Source organism: Pinus tabuliformis, chromosome 9, assembly GCF_031772625.1.
Source record: "Pinus tabuliformis cultivar Carrire ecotype Pingquan chromosome 9, CPIR1, whole genome shotgun sequence".
NCBI lineage: Eukaryota > Viridiplantae > Streptophyta > Pinopsida > Pinales > Pinaceae > Pinus > Pinus tabuliformis.
Window position 1 is genome coordinate 533,477,029 of NC_142307.1, and position 22,482 is coordinate 533,499,510.

Here is a 22,482-nt window from a genome sequence, read left to right on the forward strand (position 1 = left end):
CAATGCAAAATTCCTAAATTGCTTGTGGGATTTGGTAAAAGAGATAACCAATCAACCTTGAGAGCTTACTTCTTGTTAAGGGAACCTTTTTCTTGACACTACAATTTAGGGAGGGTGTTATGTTTTATTGAGATTTTTGATAATTATTTTATATTTATAAAAAGGACTAAAATTAAATTTAAATCAATGAAAATATTTTTAATTAATTTAAATAATTGAGTTTAGGAGATAACCAATCAACCTTGAGAGCTTGCTTCTTGTTAAGGGAACCTTTTTCTTGACACTACAATTTAGGGAGGGTGTTATGTTTTATTGAGATTTTTGATAATTATTTTATATTTATAAAAAGGACTAAAATTAAATTTAAATCAATGAAAATATTTTTATATTAATTTAAATAATTGAGTTTAGTAGTGTTGATTGAGAAAAATGTTGTTACCTTGTTCATTTACATTTAAATTTATTATGAATATTTTTTATAATGATTTTGTTTAAGCAATTCCTCAAAACGAAACATATATATATATATATATATATATATATATATATATATATATATATTAAAATATATATATATATATATATATATATATATATATATATATATATATATATAATCTATATTGGGCCTGGAGTATGCCCTAAAACGGCTTCTGCTTGGCTAAGAGCTCGTCTTCCTCGGACGTAAGGAAACAGGTTAACGGCCCAAGACCCAGAGGCATCTGGCAGGAGTGAAAGCCTGCTCCCTTACGGACCACCAGCGGGTTATTTCAGGTGGCGTGGTTTTCCTTGATAACAGTGATGTGTCAACTGACATTCGCGGATAGCAGCCAGAGATGGCTGTCCTCACTGTTGGTTTGACAAACTGAGTTTGATAGGTTTTTCCACCTTTTGAAAAAAAAAAAAAAAATCTATATTCACATATTAATAATTAGAATTTTATGTGATCTTATACTTTTTCTATAATATGAATGGATTAAGCATGAATATTAGAATATAATAACTTGAAGCAAAGGAAAGGGAATGTTGTAGTTTTAATGATAAAGAGTTTTGTTTCTAAATAGAAAACAAATGTAACAAAACATTTTCTACCAAAAAAGAAATTATATGGTAAAAATATAATATACTAACTTATTTTATAGAATTTATAGAGTAGATTTTTTTAAGGAAAAAAAATAATAATAATAATAATAATTAATATAACATGATTAGTATATTATCAAATTATTGATATCAAATTATTATTATCAAATATTTTTATTAATTAAAATTTCAATTATTGAAATATTATTTATATCAATTTTTTTAAATTTTATTATAAAATATTATAAATATATAGATTTAAATAAAATAATATAAACACAAGAAATTTTAAATATTTTTGAACATATAATATAAATTCAATGCAAACTACACATAATTTACATAAAAAATGAGAAACTGCATGATCACAAGGAGCGATGACCCATAACAATTAATATAATAGGGAAAATGTAATCACATGTTAATTTAGATTTCATAGTTTGTTTTCAGAATTATGATATTACAAGTTTATTTTTGAGTCAAGACGTGTATTCCACAGCCAGTATAATGGTTAACGTTGTTCATCCATTTGTCATCAAAATTAAAATTTTGGTTATATCGACCAAAATAAAAAAAATTTAAAATCTAAAAAATAAATAACTAACTCTACAAAACATTTAAATAATGTCAAAATCATAAAAAATTGCACATAAAAAATTAGATTTCTCTACTCATATTAGACCCATATTTAAAATAAATCTATACTAGTTCTATACCTACATTGTTATTAAAACATTATTAAAACCATGTTAAAATTATGTTCTTACACGTTTATTTTTCCATACCTATCATTGTAAATATAGAAGTATGCGCATTTCGATTAGTGTATATGTCTCTCTTTCATATCTCCATACCAATCAATGTATTTATAGAAGTATGTGCATTTCAATTAGTGTATATGTCTCTTCATTTAAATTGAGAAGGTGGATTTTATACTTTGGGAGGTCCACGATTTTTACGATGTTTATATTTATTGTTATGAAAAGGTAGCCATTGCTATGAATTACCCATTAACATGTGATAAGGGATTTTAATCAAGGTGATCCATTATCAAAATGAGAATGCTATTCAAGATGAGGGAACTTTTAAAAACAAAGGTTTATATATATAGAAATTAAATAAAGCTATTATTAAAATTAATATGAAAATAAATTTTATTCATAATAATAAAAATTTAAATTTAAATTAATTTTATTTATGTATATATATATGAGTGAGCATATAATATGTGTTCTTTTTTATATATATAACTACAATGTAATTTATTTTGAGTTGGTAAAAAATATGCACAAATGGCACTAAACAGAGTTGACTTACATTCATATTTTCATAATAGTCATAAAATTCAATTTCATGTTAATTTAATTTAATGATAATTATCTTTGAATTTTAAATGTAGAGAATGGATATATATAATTATATGCTATACACATGCAATATATAAATTTATTTTAACTTGGGATTTTTTAAGCATTAAGAGATTTACATTTTAATGGAGTTGTTTTTAGTGTGATTTTTTGGAATTTTTATGGTAGGTTTTTCTGGTCAAATTTCTCTAAAATCTGACAAGAATTTATTGAAATCACAAGTTTGATGGGTAATCCTATGGAATCAAAGTGCCCTAAGGGTTTTCCAGGGTGTTGAATCCATATATATAGTCAAAAAACTAATTTAAATAACACAAATCAAAATTTCACCTAAATTTTTTCCACCAGATTCTGGCACGAGAAAGTCTAAGAAATCGCACTAAAAAAACTCTCATCTTAATTATTTTTTGGACCATTCATAATGTTTAATAAATTTGGAGTTAAGATGGATTTACATTAATAATATCTCAAATCCAGATTTTAATAGAACACATATTACATTTTTAACAAAAAAGATTAACCAGAAGAGTAACCATGATAAGTATAAAGGAATTTAATGAGAAATTAATGAAAGTTTAATTAATCTCTTTAGATTTGATTTCTATGTCATTGTTTGATATAAATTTACATATAAGTGAAGTTATGATTTGATTTACAATACAAAATACTAAGTGAATAACATTTGCAGTTATTAATCATGGCTAAGCACACTATATTTTTTCGTATACAGTCAAACCAATTTGACTTTAATTACTTTACTTCTATATAAATATTTTAAATTTTACTAATGTTTAGAGATAAGTAACAAAAATGTTATTTATGTATTTTGCTTAATTATTTATATTCAAACGGGAAAGGGAAAAAAGAAAAACAACATGTCATCTTTAAGTTTGGCCTCTAAGGGGAGTTATTATACCATGGAAATATTTTTCATTCCATGAGTAAAACTTTTGTTAAACATTTCGACATAAATCGAGTTCATTTAATATGTTTTTTCAAATGTAATAAATATATAAGTGGGAAATTGTTCCATAATATTTTACAAGATGATGTGGAAAAAAGGTGGAATTTACTTAAGCATGGCATGATCATGGCATTATTAGATGAAGAATATGAAAAAAAAAATAGGTGGTATCACTTTGAGAAGATTTTTTTTGTAAGCTAGTAAAAAAAATTATTAATAAAAAGATTTTACATTGATATCATGATTGTCCAAAAAGACTAATCTAGAAGTATAAGTCTCCAACCAAATATTCCTAAAAGAGCATCCAGGCTTCCAAAAAGAAGGATCAAAATTGATCAACATTTGCTATTGTTCTTATAGAGCTAATACAAAGATAAGCAATAAATTTATGTGCTCCGAAACCAAAAGAGTTAACAAAACTAGTATCAGAAAACTATGCCAAGAGTGAGCCTTTGTTATCATTTTGTTGCATCAAGAACCATTGAGAAGGTCTAAAATAGAAGAGAAAAAAACGCCAACATCATTTGTTTGCCTAAAAGATACAACTAAAATGTCATACCTGTTGATACTACTGAAATGAAAGAAACTATGAACTCCTTGGAATCAAGAATAAAACACAAGTACAAAAGAGGGACCAAAATCTTTGGGTTGGGCCCAAACCCAAGGGTCTCAGACCTCTGAAACTAACTTAGATGCAACTTAGTATCCAACTTCACATTATCATAAAGTAAAGGTCTCATACATCACATAAAATTTCAAAATGATAATGTCAAGCTTCAAGCTCAATAGCTACACCTAGCTGAATAAAAACTTCAAATCCTAATGAGATTTTCTTATTTTTTATTTATAAAAAATGGTAGCTGATAGTAGCTCCCTTGAAAATAGGAGTGATTCCCTCCTTGATCTCGGAAATGGTGGATCTTGTCCCTCTTGAGCTTCACTTGGACTAGGATTTACTCGGCTTCCAATGAATTCAAACTAGTGAGAGAGGATGTTGTGATCCCAAGCCGAGTTAGGGAGTTAAGGAGGTGGGAAAATCCCCTAGATTCTCTCATGGTTGACTCCATAAAGCCCCTACACAGTAATCACCTAAAAATGTTTATTTTTCCTACAATTAAACCACATTAGGCCGCATGCAATGACAAACCCCTTTTACTCCTCTTACTAAGCATAATATAACAAAAATTGTGTATTAATGTGAGATAATGATAGTTTTAAGGCTAGAGGATGGCATGATGATCTTCAAAATATACCTATTGATGGGACTCATCAGCAGGATCATGAAGGTTATTCACAAATTTGTCGGCCATAATTAGGGTTTTCTGACTTTACGCCCAACCGGTCTAAATCTACTATAAATCTCCACAAAATACCCAAAGAAACCTTCTCTTATACAAATATGATTCATAAACTGCCATGGATATTCCATCGAACAATTCGTCACAGCATATCTGATAAAATTATATTTAAAATCTGAAATTCTACACTATTACAGATTTATTAAATTTTTGGATCTATATATTTATTGTTAATAGTTGATGAAAGGTGGTTTTCCCCTTGATGAAAGGAGATTTTGGGGTAAGTAAAAAAACCCCTTTCATTTACAAATTTCGATCCTGAGCCTTGTGGATTATGAACCCACTCTTTATCGGAAGCGTTAAAAATTGCACTCAACCTCAAAACCCAGGACCATACAACATATCGGAATACATGGATGCACAGGAAATACACGGAAAACCCGACCCTAAACACTTAAGGCCAGACTTCAAAATTATACACCCATGTTCAGAACTCCATCGGATCCATACAGGTCCAAAGCTTTTCCACTACTCCGATCATTCATTATCAGCCATCGGCACATCGCATTCCTCGAAATCCGATCACCGATCAAATCAGGACCGTCGATCCTGGCTCAAATCTGACGGTCCTCATTCAATCACAAAACCGCTATCGCATCATCTCTTCGGCCAGTTCTGATATCGTTCCAATGGGTTTTCTCCGATGCGATATATCAGTGATCGCTCATCGGCATTTCTTGAAGCCTGAGGCTCGTCCCTTTGTAAACCATATTTGCCGATGCGATATTGATGCGACTCTGTCCTCAGCGATATGATCCTATCCATTGATCATATCGATCCAACGGATCCTGTGTATTGACCCATCCATTCCTCTTTGGCTTGGTCTCGTTTGCCTTTGATGGATCTCTGCGTTAAAACACGAATCTGCCACATTCGTTTAAGCACGCAACACAACAATTAATTCTATATCTTTAGATCGCCATTGATCCTACAGTGATCGATGGTCGATCAACAATATCGCAACACAGGATTTAACTCATTTATGAAATACACACACAGGTGTACAATATCAACACTGAAACACACTTTTATATTATACATCTACAGGCTTCTATTACAGCCTAAGGCATTTCAGCCTTAGGAACAGTTCTCCTTCGATTACATTTTGATCACTCTGTTCTCACAAATTTCTATCTATCACTCTGTATTCCTCTCCCTGTCTGTCTCATGATATATATATAGAACACGCAGGTTCATCGTTACAAAAATATTGGATCGGATCACTAAAAGGATCCGATCAATCCTCTCCTTGATTTCCTCTCACAAATCACTCAACAATGCATACATGGAAGATAATTACAAATGACAAGTCTTCTAGAGACTCTATTAATTCCATCAAATAAGCTCTATTTTAAAGAAATTTTCCCCGGTTTACTCCAATGGTCCACGTCTCCTCCTTCTCCGCTTTAAAATTTGCATTTTTATTAAGGGGGGTTAGATGCTCCCGCATCAATAGTGCATGCATGCGAATTAAAATTATGAAAAAAATAGAGAATGGAAAAATAAAAACTTGCACATACATTTGACACAAGATATGCTCAAGGAAACCCTTTCGAGAGAAAATCCCAATTGGAAGGTAACACTGCTTCACTTTCTTTCTTTGTATGGAAATATGGCTACAGGTTCAGACAAATCCTCTCTATGTACTCTACCTCCTATAACTCTTGGTTATTTTTTTCAGTTATGGAACAAATGCACTCGAAAGAATGAAACCCATTTTCCTCTCTGTGGCCCGGTTATAACACAACCAAATAACCTACTAGTGGTTAGGATTGACTAACTAAAATCTTAACTAGAGTTACAATATATACTCTTATAGAGTTTTCTACATCATAATAACATTGATAGCCCCTTTTCCATGAATATTGGGGGCTAACATTGTATCCTTACGAATTATGGTGGTGAAAATAGGAATGTCAACTTCTAAGTGGCATAACTTTTGCATACTAACTCTGATTGACACAATTCTTGCACCATTAGAAAGGTATCTATGTGTAGAATAGGAAAAAAAGATTACATATTAAATTAGTATTTTTCTACTACAACACCCTCCAAAATTTCACTACATTTGAATTTTGGAGCCTACTTTATTGTCATATCGACTGTCACCTTGGTTTTCAAGTGTCGTTTTGTGTCGATTCATGTGTTTTGAGTGTTCTTAAGTGTTTTCGCATTGATTTAAATATCCACATATGAATTTCATGGCCACAACACCTTTCTTGTCATAAAATGACACTTTTGGGTCGCAGTCGCACACACTTCACTATTTGTACTTAGGAAATTTGCATAAAGTGGTGTTTTGATGTATATTCATTGTTGGTAGCATTTGTCTAATATTTATTGATGATTTAGTATGTGTTTCACTTATTTTTATGTCCAAAACTCATCTTTCCCATTCCTTGACCAATCGTCCACACTTCGAAAAGTTTCAGTTGAAAAGAGAGCCTATTAATGCCAAGAGCACATGAGCGCACTCCAAAGCCTTGATGGGAGATCCTTAATTTCTCAGAAGCGTGCCTTGTGCCCTCCCTCAGAGCTGGGTGCACTCTCAAAGCATGAATCCCCTTCCTTGTCCCAAACTACGCCCTCTAAGAATGACTAGGTCTTTCTAGAGTGAACTCCTTTGAGTCGAAGAAGTGCACCCTCCTTGAGTGCACTGGTACATCCTGAAGACCCAAATATTATCCCTTCAACCTTCCCCTATGCGCCATATGCCCTCCTGAACTTATTGAGCACATTGTCGCATCCTGAAGGCACAAATCCCAAGCCTTCAGTCTTCAGAATTGTGCCCTGCACCCTCCTTGTGCCCTCTTGAGCACATGAGCTCACCTCAAAGGCATGAAGCTTTAGCCTTTAGCCTTCATGAGTGTGCCCATGTGCCCTTCCTCTCTCACTTGAAAGCATAACGCACTTGGGAAGCTCGAATATTTTCCCTTCCTCCTTCAAACTTGTGGCATGTGCCCTGCCCTGCCTACCTTGCTTTTTAGGTTGCATGAGCACATCCTGAAGCCTCAAAGCTCCTCCTTCTCAACCCTTCAGTATTTCAAAGTGCACCCTTATGTTGTGTAGCTCCATTGACTTTTTTAGGCATGCCCAAAAGGCATGAAGAGTAAAATCTGCATAAAACATGGTAGAGTAGGATATTTTTAGGCTGGTGGTTGGTCATCATGAGTGATTGTAGAAACAGGTATTATAGGGACCTCACGGAAAGCACACAAAAAGAAGATAGGATAAAGAGGATAAACAAATGAAGCACTAGAAGAACCAAGAATACACTTGAAACTTGATGATCAAGGTACCATGAATACTCCAAGATTGAAGACCCTTCGGAGGGTGGAAGCATTGTGAGCATAATATGATAAAGAAAAAACATAGCAACAACAATGTCATCGGTAAAGCAAGTCCATATAATTAGTCACTATTAGTCCCAGTCATGTCAGATGGTGATGTGTCAAGCTTCATCATATGATGACATGGAATACAAAATATATTTTTATAAGTATTGTAAATACAAGCAAGTAGAAGTCCAAGAGTCATGTAAATTCAAGAGTCACCAAAGTCCAAAGGACATTTAATACCACAACTCATACGTAATTCCAAAAGTCATTTAGAACTTCAAAGGTTGTAGAGGTCCAAAGGCCACTAGAAGTTAGAAAGTCAAGAGCCATGAGGATATGAAAGGTCACTCCTCAGGTTATAAATAGATCATAATTTCTCATATAAAGGACTTTTAGCCTTGGCTTCTCCCACAAAGCATAAGAGAGATAAGTTAGTACTTTTGGGGAGGAAGTAGTTGTCCCAATGCTCCACTATTGGAGCAAGTGATGTTTGTTGTATTCCTGCATCTTGGAACTTTCCCTTAATATTTGAAGCCTTGATGGCCAGCACATTTTCACACATGGATTATGGATGTTTCTAAGACTATTCTATAAATGTTCATGGTTCATTTTTTCTTTCACCAGTACTAAGGTTTGTGAACTATTTCAGTTATTTTAGTGTGTATTCTATTGAGAATGTGTTGTAATGGTTATAACATTTTTTGTGTTCGTGTGGACTAATTTTTTTGGATGTTAGACGAGGAATCCTTGTTTTTATGTGTCTTTATTTGGGTGGTACTATTACCTCTCTCCTAGAGGCTCACTTTCTTTCCCCTCTATGGTAGAAGAACCTTGATGCACTAGCAACTAAAATTTCTCCAGGCACACTTGTTTGCTTTCCAAAGGTACATATGTGACTCTCTCTCTTACTGAGAACTAAATCCAATGAGGTCTAGCTGGGACCACATGCCAGGGAGACCCCTTGAATGTTTATAGGTCCAGCACTATCAACAATGCTGGAGCTAGAAGGAGGGCATCTATATTTTTATAGTTGATAACTCCACCCACCTACATCATACTTCCTCTGGACATGGCAACAAAATTCCCAGCACTTCTCTGACTCATATTCTTGAAGCAAGCAGATATTCTCAACCCAACCCATAACAAAGTTGCGAGATTTCTTACGAGCATATCTGGGCAATTCGACCCATAACTAATAAGTTCACAAAGGTTATCGAATTAATTCTTGCAGCAAATAATATTCCTTATTTCCGAAGAATAAAGCAACCACTCCTACTGGGATAGTGGTTTATACAGTAGAATATTTTATTTTCGCTACTCTCAAAGAGTTGGCGAAATTTGTAAAAAATATATAAAAATGAGAGCAACCTCCATCTTTTAACGTGGGTGATGGGGACAACATTGTGCTTTCAGACGATACTTTCCACATGTTATGAGGACACAAATAAGAGGAATAAGATCCCTCGGATTCTAAAAAAGAGGAGGAGGAACAGATAAAGACATTGCATACCAATGTCTGGATTGGATGACTTAGAGTCCACTTTCCCTTTGGGTATTTTACATAAGATGCCAAGACACCCAGAAAATATATTAACAAAATATGATCCTGACAAGGCGATCAAAGAAAAAGACCATTTGGATAATTTCTACCTACACTTGCATATGCTAGAGGTACCTTACGATAATGTTGCATGTAGAGTCTTTCCTTGTACCTCATATGGTAGAGTGATTGCTTGGTATCATAGTCTTCCTGCAAATTCAATTCAGAATTGAAGGGGGTTTAAGAATTTGTTTCTAGAAAAGTTCGTCGATGGCAAAACAACAACCATGTTATTAAAAGAGTTGGGGAATGTGAAGATGGGGGGAAATAAAAGGTGAAGGACTTTAATCATAGATTCAATTGAATATTGAACCAATTTCCTCCGGAGACATCACCTCATGCCTCCATTATAATTGATTACTATACTTTTGCCTTGCCAACAAGCATATCATAGTTTGTGAAGAGGGAAGTGAAATAAACTTTGGCGCAAAATTTTGATGAAGCCATTGTTGTTGAGAATAACTTGCGTTCAATCGGGGTCATGTTGATGATGATTCATCCAAATACTCCAAGGATATAGACAAAAGGGGCCTCTTCAAATAAGGCCAAAGACAAAGAAGCTACTGATCTGGAAAGCTTAACCCTAACGATCAAGACTATGTCCAACGAGTTGGCAGAACTACAACCGAGCACAAGTTGGACCACTTTCAGCAGTAAGCCCTTGAAGTCTAACTTCTTGAGGAAGTTAAATAACAACAACAATAAAAATAGTAAGCAGACTAAGTCTATACTGAGCTCGAATGTCGTGTTGAATGTCGAGAGTATGGGCATGGACCAATATTGTTCTTTTCACCAAGAATATCATTCAAAAAATACATGCCCACAGTGGAATCACAACATGAATGCTTTAGCTTCACATATGATTGACTCAGTGCTTGCAGATGAGAAGATTGAACAAACAAAAGAAAAGTAAGAATCTAAGGCGGCTGAAGGGACTGCAAGTTTCGAACACACAATTAATAGTTTCGTTTGTGTGTTCAATGATAAGAAGAAAAACACTAAAGAACCACCACCAAATGAGGCCCCAACTCAAAATCGAAAAAACCAATATAAATTGAGACATCAAGGGCCCGTTCCTAAACAAGACATGACGAGGCAAAAGATGAAAGAACATCAATTAATAAAACTCACTCTTCCCATCAGCCAAGCTTCGAGCAAGTCTGGAGATACTAACACAACAAACAAGACTTCTGCCAACACTAAAAGCAAGACCATCACACCAAAAGTACCAGGTAAAGTCACTCCTCCAGACACTTCAGCAATCCTCGCTACACTTGACTACAACATAGTCGAGGATATGAAGAAAGAAAATGCAAATATTTTAATCTTTGACCTCACAAGAATAGCAGGCCAGCTGGAACTTCTTGTACGAGCCCTTGATTAGGCCTCATCAGGCAATAATGCTTCTTCCCAAAGGATATCTGGTAATTCTTTTGTTCCCATTGATTATTTTGTTAACGCTGCAACATTAGAAGATAATACTCTTTGCCCTCCATTTCTATTGACTTAAAATTTTCAATTACAATGTTCACAATTGTTTAGTTGATTCTGGTGCATCCATAAATGTAATTCCATTATCTGTTGCAAAGAAAATAAATGCCAAATGGGAAAAAATGAAGGCACAAATTATTTAGTTGGAAAGATCTTTGGTCGAGGCTATTGGTGAACTTAGAAATGTTCTTATTAGATTATCTAAAGACAATCGAGTTCACCAATGTATAAATACCATATTCGAGACATACCAGAAGCATATGGTTCACTCCTTAGTCAAGATTAGTCAAAAAAATTACAAGTTTATTTTCAAACCGACTGGCCACATGTGGCTTCCATATAGGGGAAAGAACAATCAAATCCGAGTGGAAACAGAAACTTACATGAAATACACGGTTACATCCTTGGAAGGTAAAAATGAGTTGATCGCTTTCGCTGAACTATTTTTTGGTAATTTCTTTTTGGAAACTGACCTTGGGTGCTATCTTGCACAACCATCACTGATTCCACCAGATACACAGCTGGAGCACCTTCCTTTCTCTCTAACTAGTGAAAATTATTTATGTAATATAGATGTACATAGTATTACTAGCCATAATGGTAGTAATTGTACATGAAATAGCTTCGTATCTTGTAAATTTTGGACTCTTCACTTTGATGGTTCCACAGTAGGTTGTGTCCTTACAGACCTGTAAAATAAGAGACATGTACCTTCATGCCATCTATAGTTCGAGTTCACTAATAACACTGCAAAATATGAAGCACTCATACTTGGATTGAAGAAAGTTATAGTCCCGAAGGTAGAGTTTCTAAAGGTAATCGATGACTCAGAGGTAGTCACTCGTTAGGTACGAGATACTATACATTGCGTTTCATCTCATCTCAAAAACTATGAACAGGAGGGATGGTGTTTGAAAAATCATTTTAAATATTTCAATATTGTTTCTATTACAAGAGTTAGAAACGCAACAGCATATACATTATCAAATGCTACTACTAGGATGTCGCCATTGAAAAATGGTTTTTCTATTGAAATTTTATATAAACCATCTTTTCCTAACAATGCCACTAATTTACGTGTATATAATGACGATCGAAAGATACTACACTTTATGGAAAATTTTGATGTATTTAAATACGTCGCCATAAAGGAGGATGAACACAAGCAGGATCTACAAGAAGCATCTCAAGCACCAAAAGGAAACACCATGCCAAAAGGCATAGTGTCCTTAGAGAAATTATATGAGTTTCAGAACCGGTTTATAGGGCCAACAAATAAAAAGACTCAGAGTTCAAAGCTTGCATCTGAACAAGTATATCTAGGAACCCCACAAGATCCAAAGTATGTCAATATTGGTACCTTCTTTTCTCCACAAGAGCGACAAGAATTTATTCATTTATTTAAGTAGTATCAAGATGTGTTTTCTTGGATATATGATGATTTAAAGACTTATGATACCCACATCATACAACACATGATTCCTATCAAATAAGGGGTGAAATCGTTCCAGCAGAGGCTATGAAAAATCCACCCAACACTCGAGCCCATTATTCAGAAAAGATTGAGAAAGTTGTTGGATGCTCGGATCATCTTTAAAATCAGACATTCCACGTGGGTGTCCAACTTGGTCCCAGTAAGAAAGAATTCTACTTAAATACGTCTGTGTATTGTTTTCTAAAATATTAACTAGGCTTCTCATAAAGAAAACTATCCAGTGCCATCCATGGAGTAGATACTCCATACTCGGGAGAATGTTGGGTTGTGTTATATTCTTTCCACGATTAGTCCACGTAGTTAACCAGGGGGTTAGAGGGGGGGCGGAGCCCCCCCCTTCATTGTGCCGATTGCGTAGCGAGGGGGTCACAGGGGGTTTGAGGGGTGCATGTAACCACCCTCTATGGGGTCCAGGGAAGCGCCTCGGAAAAAATTGTTTTTTGGACCATATATTAGGTTGGGCGGACCTACTTATGGTTTTTTGCAATATTTTCACACATGGTTTTGGACGCAATGGTTTTTGGTCCATGGTATTGGATGATTCAGCATGTATAAATATGTATTGTAACATTGAAAGGAAGATAATGAAAAATCAAGATGGTAGTCCCGGTTTTGGGATCCAGGGGAAAATCTCAGTGTATATGTGTTCTATGTGTTATGCTCTTGCATTGTTTATTTTCTGTGTGTTAGAATTCGTATGCAGGTAATTTATGTATGGGGTTAAAATCTACAAGTTTTACCAAGTGATCTATGTTTTATTCTTAAAACAACATTCATAATTTATCTACAGTTTAATTCTCTTTGAGTTGTTTCCATTTTTCTCACACTCACCCTCCTACAAAGAATTAATTCCATCAGTAGGACTGTCTACCTTGCCCTTGTGTAAAAAAATTTCTCTCTTCATTTTATCACTCGACAAATAATCAATTTGACATGAATCCATGCCCAGTGCATTTGTCTTCTTTCTTACCAGCAACCTTTGAAAATCATACCTTATTTAGCACTATACCTAGCCTAAAATCATATTAGTTGAACAAACTAAGTGAGAGAGGCCTCTCCAAGGATAGAAGGGCTAAACTCTAGCCTAAAAGTGGTTTTGTTGTTACCTCTGAATTTCTCTCCTCGGCATAAGGAAATTATGGAGTGCTAACATTATGGCATCATTGTCGGGTAACAAAAGGTTCCATCTTCCCCAGGAAAGATCATCAAAGTTTCAGGTTTGATTTTTGATGGTGGACAACAATCAGACACATGAAGGTTGTACCAATCACCTGGAAACTCCAATCAAGTTCCAACCTGATCCAAAGACTCCATTGGTGGCAAGATCCAGAAACTAGAGTTTTACTGGCAACTCTATTGGCCAAAAATGAACTCAAATGTGAGGTATGCGCCCATGAATCATGCTCACATTCCTAGTTTTCCAAAACGAATGTCTTGCATAGATTGGAAAACTTATTTATTGAGATTCAAATATCAGGTAAGAGATTATGTTGCACTTCACTTGGTCAAATTTCACATGCATGTGTGTAAGCTAAGGGTTGATTTTCATGAATATTTTCTCATGAAGATGTTCATGGTATCCTTGGAGGGAAATGCACAATCATGGTATGAAAAAGTTCCAATTGCTAGTTTATATTGTTTAAAGGATTTTCATACAAATTTCTCTGAAAATAAAAAAGAATCTTATCCATATTTATTGTTGGTTCAAAATTGATGTGGACATTTTGAGAGTTTCATTGAAAATTTAGAAAACTTGTATGGAGATAACAAGTTCATCGATGAGGAAATTTTAGAGGCCCTTCATGATAATCCTTTTCAACATCAAGAAGAAATGTTAGAGGCTAGCTGCCATAACACTCAAGACAATCTTTAACACAATACAATTTCTCCTTTGATTATAGATCAAAATTTTAATGTTCAAATTCATACTTTTGTCCTTGAGAATGTTGATCAAATTCTACAGTCCTCAGAAGCTTTAAAGAATCAAAACAATGATTTGGATAAGTCATCAAATTTTGGAATTCTCTAATCTTTTTATGAGTCACCTACTCAAGTAAACAGTCAGATTAGATTCAATGAAGAGTTGATACCTGCATATGAAAATTGTGATTTGGAGCTTAAAAGAAGATATAAAAAAGAAAATGTTGCTCTAGGTCCTTGAGTGCACTGGTGCACTCATTTTTAGAGCGCACTCATTTGACTCGAAGAAGTGTGCCCTCCTTGAGTATACTGGCACATTATGATACCCAAATATCATCCCTTCAACCTTCCCCTATGCACCATATGCCCTCCTGAACTGTTTGAGCGCATTGCCACATCCTGAAGGCACGAAGTCCAAGCCTTCAGCCTTCAGGAGTGCACCTTGTGTCCTCCTTGAGCCCTCTTGAGCAGATGAGCACACCCCGAAGGCACAAAGCTTCATCCTTCAGCCTTCAGGAGTGTACCTTGTGCCTTCCCTCTCTCCCTTGAGTGCATAGCACACTTGGGAAGCCCGAAGCTTTTCCCTTCATTCTTTGGACTTGCGACATGCGCCCTTCCCTGGCTACCTTGCTTTTTAGGGTGCATGAGCGCATCTCGAAGCCTCTAATCTCCTCCTTCTCAACACTCTAGACTCTCGAAGTGCATCCTTTGCACCATATAGCTCTGTTGACTGTTTTAGGTGCACCCAAAAGGCATGAAGAGTAAAATCTACATAAAACATGGTAGAGTAGGAGATTTTCACACTGATGGTTTTTCATCATGAGTGATTATAGAAACAGGTATTACAGGGACCTCATGGCAAGTACACACAAATAAGATCGAGCAAAGAGGATAAAAAAAGGAAGCACAAGAAGAACCAAGAACACACCTGAAACTTGATGATCAAAGTACCATCAAGACTCCAATATTGAAGACCCTTCGAAGGGTCGAAGCACCATGAGTAGATTATGAGAAGGAAAAAACACAGTGGTAGCCATGTCACCACTAAAGAAAGTACATATCATCAGTCACTATCAGTCCTAGTCATCCCAGATAGTGACATGTCAAGTTTCATCATATGATGACATGGAAGAAAAAATATATTATTGTAATTATTGTAAAATACAAGCAAGTAGAATTCCAAGAGTCATATGTAAACTCAAGAGTCACAAAAGTCCAAAGGACATGTAATACCAAAATTCATATGTAATTCCAAAAGTCATTTGGAACTTCAAAGGTTGTAGAAGTCCAAAGGTCACTAGAAGTTATAAAGTCAAGAGTCATGAGGATATGAAAGGTCACTCCTTAAGTTATAAATAGATCATCATTTCTCATGTAAATAACTTTTAGCCTTGGCTTCACCCATAAGGCATAAGAGAGATGTTGGGTGTGGAGCCTGATTATCTTCTATAGTACCGGCATTTTGGACCCCAGTTCAAAATGGGGCGGCAACGCCGCCCGTAAAATAATCGCTGCCGTGGGGGGTCTAGGGGGGGGAGGCAGCGACTTTTGGGAGCCCCCCCCTGGCGGGGGGTTTCGGGGGCAGCGCCCCCGAAGCTAAAAACAGCTGTAAAATTGCCTTGTAAAAGTATAGTAATTTCTAGTCAATCTGGGCCGTTCATTAGGCGGATGATCTGATGGTAGAACTTATGTTTAGTTTAGGGTTTTTTGCCCTATAAGGAAACCCCTCTCTTTATATGAGGGCATTGTATTTGAGGTTGTGAGATATAGATGTGTATTCGGTGAGCGAGAAACATAGAGGTGAGACTGTGAGAGAAAACAGAGGATATTACAGCGGTTTTTCTGTAGGTTGTATCTCTTCATTTTGCTGGATAATAGAAAGGAAGGACTGGCTATTCGGGGTGGACGTAGCCCAAACTGGGTGAACCACGTATATCTGTGTCTCTCTTGTTTTGTGCGTTTTATGTGTTTATATTTCTGCAATATTTTATGTGTTCCATTGCTCCGTAATATATAATTTTCTAACAAGAGATAAGTTAGTACTTTTTGGGAGCAAGTAATGGCCCCAACGCTCCACTATTATAGCAAGTGATGCTCTTTGTATTCATACATCTTGGGGCTTTTACTTAATATTTTGAAGCCTTGATGACCAACACGTTTTCTCATGGTTCATTTTTGCTTTCACCACTACTAAGGTAGTTGAACTATTTCAGTTATTCTAGTGCTTATTATATTGAAAATGTGTTGTAATGGTTATAACATTAGCCGTATTCATGTGGAATATTATGTTCGATGTTAGACGAAACATCCTTGTTTGTGTGTGTCTTTATTAGGGTGGTACTATTACCTCTCTCCCATAGGCCCAAAATTCATATGTAATTCCAAAAGTCATTTGGAACTTCAAAGGTTGTAGAAGTCTAAAGGTCACTAGAAGTTATAAAGTCAAGAGTCATGAGGATATGAAAGGTCACTCCTTAAGTTATAAATAGATCATCATTTCTCATGTAAATAACTTTTAGCCTTGGCTTCACCCATAAGGCATAAGAGAGATAAGTTAGTACTTTTTGGGAGCAAGTATTGGCCCCAACGCTCCACTATTAGAGCAAGTGATGTTCTTTGTATTCATACATCTTGGGGCTTTTACTTAATATTTTGAAGCCTTGATGACCAACACGTTTTCTCATGGTTCATTTTTGCTTTCACCACTACTAAGGTAGTTGAACTATTTCAGTTATTCTAGTGCTTATTATATTGAAAATGTGTTGTAATGGTTATAACATTCGCCGTATTCATGTGGAATATTTTGTTCGATGTTAGACGAAACATCCTTGTTTGTGTGTGTCTTTATTAGGGTGGTACTATTACCTCTCTCCCATAGGCTCACTTTCTTTCCCCCCACCAGTAGAAGAACCTTGATAAGCTAGAAACTGAACATTCACCAGGCACACTTTGCTTGTTTTTCGAAGACACATATGCGACTCTCTCTCTTGTTGATAGCTAAAGCCAAAGAAAATATTTAAGTAAATGACAGTCAGGTCATATTCTGGATGGGGCTCCTATCCCATATCGTGTGAGGTCTAGTTGGGACCAAATATCGGGGAGACCCCTTGAATATTGGCAACTCCAATGCTGTAAAAAAGAAACAAGGTTTTACCCCCAAAAAAATGTCAGTTGATGCCTCAAAATGATCCTGGAAGGTTTCAGACCCTATTTTGCTAAACTAGGTCCCACTGGTAAAAGCGGTCCCGTGAGTTGACTCCTCCAGTTTTTCCACTCTAAAAGCATCGAGATAGATGAAAAGCAACATAATGATCTAATCTAGATCAACAAAGCCTTTTTCCCACACTCCCCGTATAGCCTTTCTCTGCACACCAAAATAGATCAGTGTACATAGTATTGCCACATTATTCACTTCACTAAAATCATCAAAATCCTCACAATAACTTTAATTTTGGAAACAGTGGTCGCTTTTGCCAAAAATATTTCTAATATTCCCGAGAATTAACGAAATGTTTGTGGCCTTTAAGTCTAGTGAATAAATTAAGAATTTATAGTGGTTGAACAAAAATTTACAAGAATTTATAAATGTTAACTAATAAGAATGTGTGTTTGATGAATAAAGGAACTTGTATCTGAGTTTTATATAGACAAAGAGATAGTGTGTAATAAGATTTAAGAAACCAAAGCGCCCAAAACATATGTCAGGTGTAATTTTTTTTATTCTTTAAGTTAAAAGGTATACAAAATTTTGCATGGATCATTCCTATCGAGCAATAGAGGTGAAAGAGATTGATGTCCCTAATCAAATCCTTGGCCCGTTTATTTAGAAAGTAAAGGCAATCCCCTTTGTCGCAAGAAAATAACAACAGGGTTTCTCCTCCTCATCTTATTCTTCTCTAGGTGTTGCATCTACATTAATACTAGTGATTTTTTCCTAGCAATGATTACAAAGGAAGCACAAGGTCCTTGTGATAGTATCCACAGCCAAAATGAGCTTTGAATATTGTTGTTATCATTATCAACCCATGCAAATGAATGATTAGATTTAATCTCTCATTTGAGAGAGGAGGAGGATTTTACCTTAAGATAAGAAATTGTTAGCAAAATCACGAGTACTTCTTCCTAAGTCGTCGACTGTTAAGAAATTTACTGCATAACATAAATAATTACTGAGAGGAATAAATATAAAAATAACCAGCAACAACCATAAACACATAAGCACAAATGTTTATCCGGGAAAACCCCAAATCTGGGGAAAAACCCAACCTAATAAGACCTTATTAGCATTGGCCAAAACTCTGACCAATCCAACCAAGTGAACCTTCACCGCTCACCTCCAGGTCTTGCCTTACAATGAAGTCCTTCCAGCTTTTTATAAGCTCCATTACATATAATACCACGGGCAGAATACCATGGGTGCACAATACCATGTGCCCCAAAACCATCACTGTTTAACCTGGTCAACTTTGACTCTATCTCGAGTCAAGTTTACCTAACAATTCCCCCCTTAAACTTGACTTGGGGTTCCTTGACTAACTCCAGCCAAACCTGCTAAGTGAGACAATCCCGCTCACTCTAGCCCTTACCCCCCTCAAAGTTTTTACCCGGGGTATTGTTAACCCGACATCCCCCCTCTCAGGGGTACACATGCCTTACCAGGTCTTACAGCAGTATGCCCATTTTCATGCAATAATTTTGACTTCATTAAAATATTTTTTTTTGTTTATTGCTGCTGCCATTCTGATCCATCCTCTCTTAATTTGATTTGCTCAAAAACTTCTATCAAACCGCTCCAACTGCAAGCCCGACGAGAACCTCATAGATTCCAGCACCGGTGGCCTCACGTAGCAGAAAACGAACAATTTTCGAAGCCGCATGAATCCCGAACAATTCGTCAGCATGTTCCAAACCGGTAAATATCGCAAATGCACTGCGATCCCTGGCAGTTACGGACATTCTCCTCGAGGTTCCACGTACGATTGTTCCACCATTATTTTCAGACCCAGATATGTAAAAAGGTTGCATTGATCTTATCAAGCACTATAAACCCCTGGCATCAAAGAATCCCTTTGAAGCTGCATTGATCTTATCAAGCACTATAAACCCATGGCATCAAAGAATCCCTTTGAAGCCAAAATCTGGCTCTGATACCAGTTGTTAAGAAATTTACTGCATAACATAAATAATTACTGAGAGGAATAAATATAAAAATAACCAGCAACAACCATAAACACATAAACACAAATGTTTATCCGGGAAAACCCCAAATCTGGGGAAAAACCCAACCTAATAAGATCTTATTAGCATTGGCCAAAACTCTGACCAATCCGACCAAGTGAACCTTCACCGCTCACCTCCAGGTCTTGCCTTACAATGAAGTCCTTCCATCTTTTTATAAGCTCCATTACATATAATACCACGAGAAGAATACCATGGGTGCACAATACCATGTGCCCCAAAACCATCACTGTTTAACCTGGTCAACTTTGACTCTATCTCGAGTCAAGTTTACCTAACATCGACTGCCCCACCTCATTTGTTAACATTACAATGAAGGTGTGCACACCGATATCCATTGTGCCATAAAAGGAAATTTCTTTCTATTGTGAACAACATGATCCATGAGAAAACACATTAGTGCGAAATTAGTTGTATGGAAGAGGAGTATGTGCAAGAGAAACTTTATTCTGCACACATCCCCACCTTCATACACATATTGTTTTGCACAACTACCAAGCCATCTAATACATAGTTTGGCCCACGCCACTATTACTTGTGTGTTGTAATCTCATTTGATATCAAGTTGTAAATATTTCAAGCAAAACCATTTTGTTCAAGGCCAGATATTTGTTCAGCACCCGCCCCTCCTCGGGCCTCCGATGCTTACATAAGGAACTTGACACCCCATTAGTTCTAGCATCCTTGGGCAGAACAATAGCAGTGTCAAGAGTAACAATGTTAGTGTCAGTGTCAGAGCGTTCACTGACAAAATGGCCACTTACAATATTAGCCCTTTTTTTCATTTTAAAATGATTTGTCATGCATTGGAAAATAGGAAAAGAAATCCACTCTGCCAGGGCTATTAGGTCCCATCAAAGTGCTCTAGGACTATCAGAAAATGAGAAATACATTTTTCAAAAATTATAATTTTTTTTTAATAATTTAATGAAAATTGAAAATAAGGAAAAATCGCTACAACTTTGATTATGCACATGAAACTTTGGTTAAAGTAATAAATCTTAGCAAACTAATCCATAGTCAATGGACTATTAACTATGAGGTGATTGCTATAGTCCCCAGTAGAGGTGAAGACTAATAATGGCTTTTTTGTGAGTGGATAATGCCCTTAAGTGGAAAAAAGAAAAAAACCATAAAGAATTCCTCATAAATTACAATAATACTCTCATCGGATATGAGCAACATCTTAACAATGAGTAGAGTAATGTTTTTTTTATCCCTTCTTGTCTTTTATTCAAGAAACCCAGTATTCCTCGGAGGTACAATTTGGAATTTCAAAATTGGGTTGGCTTAAATGAAAAATATTTGATAGCTCTAAAAAAATTTAACTATAATTATATTTGATAGAAAAGAATAATTAATTTATTACACTTCATCATATTTAAAAAATAGTTTGTAATTAAAAACAATTATTAACGGAAAATTGAATAATTATAATAAATCTAACTATTTTAATTCTAGTAATTATGATAACATTAATCCTAATAACTCTAACATTTTAGATAATTCTAGTATCAGTAATAATCCTAATAATTCTTCATTTAATAAAAATAATAATAAGTCTTCGTTTAATAATAATAATAATAATAATGAATCATTCGCTTGCTCTTTAAGAATTAGGTTATTAACCTTTCTAAGTTCTCTTTTGATCCTCCGATCTATAATCTTCTTGAGAAAGTTTTGAATTTTTCCCTAGCCTCTAGAAAGATTCCAGTTGAGGAGATCATCTGCTCCACTGAATCTGGCATCAAGGAGTTGCCTAATCACACTGAGGATGTTATTAGGAAATATTGTTCCATGATTCTTAGGAATTCTAAGCCGCCTAAAAGAAATATTAGCAAGGCTGAATTTGAAGCCCTAAAATCTTTAAACAACCTTGATGTTGTTGTCCTTAAAGCAGATAAAGGAGGAGGGGTGGCGATTTTAGATAGAGATGATTACAGGAAGAAGATGTTATATCATCTATACAACAGTAGGAGCTATAGAAAGCGAAATAAGAACCCCTTTAAAATGGTTTCAAAAGTTGTTTCCCTGGCAATTAAGTCTAATACTTTTGTAAGCTCATTAAGTCACAAGCTTATAGAAAGTAACCCTCTCACTCTTCGAGGATATATGGGCTTCCCAAGATTCATAAGAAAGGGACCCCCCTTAGACCTATTGTCAACACCATAGGTGGACGAACGTATCTCCTTCCTAAGTATTTAGCTCAGAAGCTTAAGCCATTGGTAGGTAAGTCTAGTTCTTTTGTTAAGGATTCTTTCTCTTTTGTGAATGAATTGAAAAATGTAAAAATTGAGCCTGAAGATATTATGGTTAGTTTTTATATTATCTCTCTTTACACTAACATCCCCATTAACGAGGCTATTGATGTTATCAATCACATAACGGATCCTGATACTGCAAGGCTTATAGAAATTTTCCTTACGTCAACCTTCTTTAGTTTCGAAGGTGAATTCTATGAGAAAACGTGCAGGGTGGAAATGGGTTCCCCCCTTTCTCCACTGATTGCTAACCTCTTTATGGAAGATTTTGAACCAAGAGATTTAGCTTCGGCTAGATTTAAGCCAAAATTTTGGAAAAGATTCATTGATGATACCTTCAACATATGGCCCCATGGGTAGGAAAAAT

The 22,482-nt window shown here is 35.4% G+C and overlaps 1 pseudogene; it reads right to left on the reverse strand.

The window, feature by feature from the left end:
* LOC149149592 (uncharacterized) overlaps window positions 1-20,639 on the reverse strand; it is a 52,028-nt pseudogene extending 31,389 nt beyond the window's left edge.
* Window positions 20,640-22,482: the final 1,843 nt, after the last annotated feature.